We start from the raw sequence: 5882 nt of genomic DNA, 5'->3' as shown, positions 1-5882 counted from the left end.
AGTTAGGAGTTCATAAGATGTCTTGTTCAGAAGCTTGTGAAGATAAACACGATTGATTGTATGGCATGCAGTGTCAATGGCTTCAGTCCAGAATTTTCTTGGAGTCTTGTATTCATCTAGCATCGTTTTGGCCATCTCAATGAGTGTTCTGTTCTTGCGTTCGACGACGCCATTCTGCTGTGGCGTGTACGGAGCTGAGAATTCATGTGTGATGCCCAAGGTATCAAGATATGTATCAAGGCCAGTGTTCTTGAATTCAGTGCCATTGTCACTTCTGATGTGCTTTGTCTTGGCGCCGTAATTGTTCATAGCTCGATTGGCGAAGCGTCTGAAGACATCCTGCACTTCAGTCTTGTAAAGGATTATGTGCACCCAAGTATATCTGGAGTAATCATCAACAATGACAAAGCCATAGAGGCAAGCAGTAGTAGTAAAAGTTGAGTAGTGAGTGGGACCAAAAAGATCCATGTGAAGCAGTTCGAAGGGTCGAGTAGTGGTCATGATTGTCTTCGAGGGATGTTTTGCCCTCGTCATCTTTCCTGCTTCACAGGCACCGCATAAGTGATCTTTCTTGAACTTGACGCCCTCGATGCCTATGACATGTTTCTTCTTCGCAAGGGTGTGGAGGTTCCTCATGCCAGCATGCCCAAGCCTCCGATGCCAAAGCCAGCATTCTGAAGCTTTTGCAAGAAAACATACTGCAAGTTGTGGCCCTGCTGAGAAATCTACCACATACAAATCATCTTTCCGATACCCTTCAAACACTAGAGACTTGTCAGATTCCATTAGTACAAGGCAACGAAATTTTCCAAATATTACGACCATGTTCAAATCGCAAAGCATTGAGAGAGACATTAAGTTGAAACCAAGGGATTCAACAAGCATGACTTTATCCATGTGTTGATCCTTTGAGATTGCAACTCTACCTAGACCCAATACCTTACTTTTACCAGTGTCAACAAATGTGATGTGGCTCTTGTCGCATGGACGTAAGGTTGAGTCCATAAGAAGGCTTCTTTTGCCAGTCATGTGATTTGTACACCCACTGTCAATAATCCATTCTGAAGACTTTGAAGACGCTGGTGTCGTACCCTACAGTGCAGTTAGGGGGATAGGCTTCACGAAGAGAATTGTGAAGCAAAAACATTTGACGAACCAGTGGGTTATGAAAACTTAGATCCAGATTAGGACTAATAGGGAGAGTAGCATGCGATTCAGGAACGAAGTACATAATGATGCCATTCGGACATTTTATCTTGCGCCCTACAAGATTTTTAAGGTCCCCAGCAATAGCGTCCGAAGATTTTGGTTTTCTGCTGGAGACCTTTCCCTGCAAAAGAGAGTTAAGCCTTCTTAACCACCCACATCTTCAAGGGTGGCTTAGAAGCAATAAGTCTAAGTGCAGCATCTGAGAATTTTGGCTTTGTAGCCTTAGCAAACAGTCTTGCAGGTGGACAATAGTACTCATAAGAATAAGCAAAATAATTTTTGGTCATATGAACGTGACGGTTTGATGAACCGCTCTCATATTCATATGCCTGAGTATGGTTTCCCTGCAAAACATTTGCGTTAGTGTGACTCGGGTGAGTCCTCTGTTTGTATGAATCCTTTGGACCGTATGAAGCCTTTGGTCTGAGGTTTGTCTTCTTCAAGTGAGGTGTCATGAAGACATTCACAGGAAGATTTTTCAGACACTTTTTCGGAACCCAGATCTTCTTCATAGGCGGTCCATTCCTGCAGTTAGTACCAATGTACCTGGCAAACACTTCACCATTCTGATTCTTAAACAGTATATAGTTTGCATCAAAGGATTCATCAATGATAACGGGGTTAGCACAAGTGAAGCCAGATAAATTGGGTGGATCTGCTGAAGGTTCCTTTGCAGCAACCCACTTGGTTTTGGGGTACTGCTCAGGTTTCCAGTAAGAGCCATCTGCATTTATTTTCCTTACGAACCCAACACCCTCTTTCCTAGGGTTTCGGTTCAGAATCCGCTTCTTGAGGACATCACATAATGTCTGATGTCCTTTAAGACTTTTATACATCCCTGTTTCAAGCAATGTCTTCAACCTAGCATTCTCATCAGCAATAGTAGTGGTATCCTCAGCAGAGGGGTTAGTTACCGCATCAACAGTTGAAGATATTGCAACAGCAGTAGCAGTGGAACATTCAGCAACAGAAGTAGCATTATCACGCTCAATGCATTTAAGACATGGTGGTTCAAATCCTTCCTGAGCGGAACTGATCTGTTCGGCGCGAAGTGACTCGTTTTCCTTTTGAAGATCTTCATGAGCCGCCCTCAATTTCTCAAGTTCTTGCTTCCTTTGAAGATAATCATAGGAAAGCTTTTCATGAGTTGTTGAGAGAGTGTCATGACGATCTTCAAGTTCCTGATACTTAACGTGAAGATTTTTTATGTCTTCAATTAAGGATTCAGATCGAGTCATTTCAGCACCCAACAAATCATCGCTTCTGTCTAACAGTTTTTGAATATGTTCCATGGCTTTCTGTTGTTCAGTTGCAATTTTAGCAAGTGTTTTATAACTGGGTTTTGAATCACAACCAGAGTCATCGTCACTAGATGTTTGATAGTGAGTAGTGCGTTTGTTTACCTTGGCACCGCATGCCATGAAGCAGTAGGTAGGAGTGGAGTAGTCCTTGTCATTTGCATCAGTGTCGGTGATGAAGTCATTGTCTTCAGTGTTGAAGATGGACTTGGCGACGTATGCTGTAGCCAGACTTGCAATGCCAGAATCAGACTCCTCCTCAGACTCCACCTCTGCCTCCTCAGAAGCGGACTCCTCCTCTGAATCCATTTCCTTGCCAACAAACGCACGTGCCTTGCCAGATGAGCTCTTCTTGTGTGATGAAGACTTTGAGGAAGACTTGGAAGAAGACTTTGTGTATTTCTTCTTTTTCTTGTCGTCAGAGTCATATTCCTTGCTCTTCTTCTTCTTCTTTCTGTTCTCATTGTCCCACTGTGGACACTCAGAGATGAAGTGTCCAGTTTTCTTGCACTTGTGGCATGTTTTCTTCTTGTAGTCATGAGCAGAAGCTTCATCATTCATTGAGCTTGATCGTGAAGACTTTCTGAAGCCTTTCTTCTTGGTGAATTTTTGGAACTTCTTCACTAGCATTGCAAGTTCCCTTCCAATGTCTTCAGGATCATCAGAACTGGTGTCAGATTCTTCTTCAGATGAGGACACAGCTTTTGCCTTCAAGGAACGAGTTCACCCATAGTTTGGACCGTAGATATCTCTTTTCTCAGAGAGCTGAAACTCATGTGTGTTGAGCCTCTCAAGTATGTCAGATGGATCGAGTGTCTTGAAATCAGGACGTTCTTGAATCATCAAGGCTAGGATGTCAAATGAACTATCAAGTGATCTCAGCAGCGTCTTGACGACTTCATGTTTGGTGATCTCAGTAGCGCCGAGGGCTTGAAGCTCATTTGTGATGTCAGTGAGTCGATCAAATGTGTGCTGGACATTCTCATTGTCATTTCGCTTGAAGCGGTTGAAGAGGTTGCGAAGGACACTGATCCTCTGATCTCTCTGGGTTGAGATGCCTTCATTGACCTTGGAGAGCCAGTCCCAGACCAGCTTGGATGTCTTCAAAGCACTCACACGGCCATACTGTCCTTTGGTCAGATGTCCACAGATGATATTCTTGGCAGTAGAGTCCAATTGAACGAATTTCTTGACATCAGCAGCAGTGACACCTTCCCCAGCCTTGGGAACGCCGTTCTCGACGACATACCATAGGTCGACGTCAATAGCTTTAAGATGCATACGCATCTTATTCTTCCAGTAGGGATATTCAGTTCCATCGAAGACGGGGCACGTAGCGTTGACTTTAATTATCCCTGCAGTCGACATAGCTAAAACTCCAGGTGGTTAAACCGAATCACACAGAACAAGGGAGCAGCTTGCTCTGATACCAATTGAAAGTGCGTTATATCGACTAGAGGGGGGGGTGAATAGGCGATTTTTATGAAAGTCTTCAAAACGTGGAAGTTATGAAGACAAACAGTAGAGATATGCCTATCACTATGCAGCGGAAGTTAGATTACACTAGGCAAGCCATGGTCAAGTATTCAATAGAGTGAAAGCACAATGACAAGTAGCTGCAGTGTAATAAGGATCAGGTAGGAAGAAGTTATGAAGCCAATCAAATCATACAGTTACATTGTGAAGACAAAAGATATAGCAAGCATGCAATGGCTTCACAATGAGTAACAGTAAGTAAAAGGAAGTGAAGATGAAACCAGTGACTCGTTGAAGACAATGATGTGTTGGACCAGTTCCAATTGCTGTGACAACTGTACGTCTGGTTGGAGCGGCTAGGTATTTAAACCTTAGGACACACAGTCCCGGACACCCAGTCCTGAACACGCAGCTCAGGACACCAAGTCCTCACCGTATTCTCCTTGAGCTAAGGTCACATAGTCCTCGCCCAATCACTCTGGTAAGTCTTCAAGGTAGACTCCCAAACCTTCACAGACTTCGTTCACTGGCAATCCACAATGTCTCTTGGATGCTCTGAACGCGACGCCTAACCGTCTGGAGGATGCACAGTCCTCAAGTGTAATAAGTCTTCAGATCACATAGACAAGAAGACTTAAGTGATGCCCAATTTACTCTGGCTCTGGGTGGTTAGGGCTTTCTCCTCGCTAGGAATTTTCTCTCAAAGGCTTTGAGGTGGGTTGCTCTCAAACGACAAAAGCCGTGCGCTGAAATCTGAGCAGCCAACCATTTATGGTTGTAGGGGGTGGGCTATTTATAGCCAGTTGGCAACCCGACCTGATTTGTCCGAAATGACCCTGGGTCACTAAGGAACTGACACGTGTCTCAACGGTCAGATTTCAAACTCTCATGGCAACTTTACTTGGGCTACAAGCAAAGCTGACTTGTCCGACTCTGGACAAGATTCGCTCTCATTGTCTTCACTCGAAGACATAGGTTTTTGGTTTAGGCATCACTTCAGTCATTCTGACTGGTTCTCCTGGACCCCATTTAACAGTACAGTGGTTCCTATGACTCAACACAAAAGAAAAAGAACTACGAAAGATCTAAGTCTTCGAGCTCCATTGGCTTCATAACGTGTCTTCTTTTGTCATAGTCTTCAATGTGAGTATCTTCATATACCACCTTTGACTTCAATGTCTTCATACATTTTTAGGGGTTATCTCTGGTAGTAAAACCGAATCAATGAGGGACTTCTACCTGTGTTATCCTGCAATTCTCACAAACACATTAGTCCCTCAACTAGGTTTGTCGTCAATACTCCAAAACCAACTAGGGGTGGCACTAGATGCACTTACAGCGCTTCCGCGCGCCTCGTTGCTGGAGGCACGGTCAGCCTGAGGCCGGCCGGTTGTTTCACTGGCCAGCTCGACGTCTTCACCGTCCTCTTCTTTGTCGTCTTCGCCTTCGTCGCTGGAGGCGATCTCCTCTGCTGAGTCTTCGCCCATCGCCGGGTTCAGCCCGAACCACTCCTTCGGCTGGGCAACGCCGTCATCATTGATTTCAGGCGCAAAAACGCTGGTATCGGTGCACTCGGCGATCGTCGAGGCACGCTGAGCGATTGCCGGCCGCACCTCCTCCAGCTCTGCGTCGGCCACCAGCCGCCAAGTCCGTAGCTGGTCCAGGTTCAGCCCTGGATACCAGGCTCGGACGAACTCCAACGCCCGCCCGGCTCCAAGCCGGGCCGCCGACGCCTTCCAAGCTTCAAAGCGACCGACTGCAACCTCCAGCCAGTCGGCGGTCCGGCTCGGGGTGTGGGGGATCATCTCGCTGGGCCAGAGGGCGGCCAACACTTGCGCTCCGACACGTTGGAGGCGGCGAAGCATCCGGTGAGATGGCTGCAGCCGTGCTTGGACCGCT

The sequence above is a fragment of the Triticum aestivum genome, chromosome 1A, assembly GCF_018294505.1.
Source record: "Triticum aestivum cultivar Chinese Spring chromosome 1A, IWGSC CS RefSeq v2.1, whole genome shotgun sequence".
Lineage (NCBI taxonomy): Eukaryota > Viridiplantae > Streptophyta > Magnoliopsida > Poales > Poaceae > Triticum > Triticum aestivum.
Note: the sequence above shows the minus strand (reverse complement) of the source record.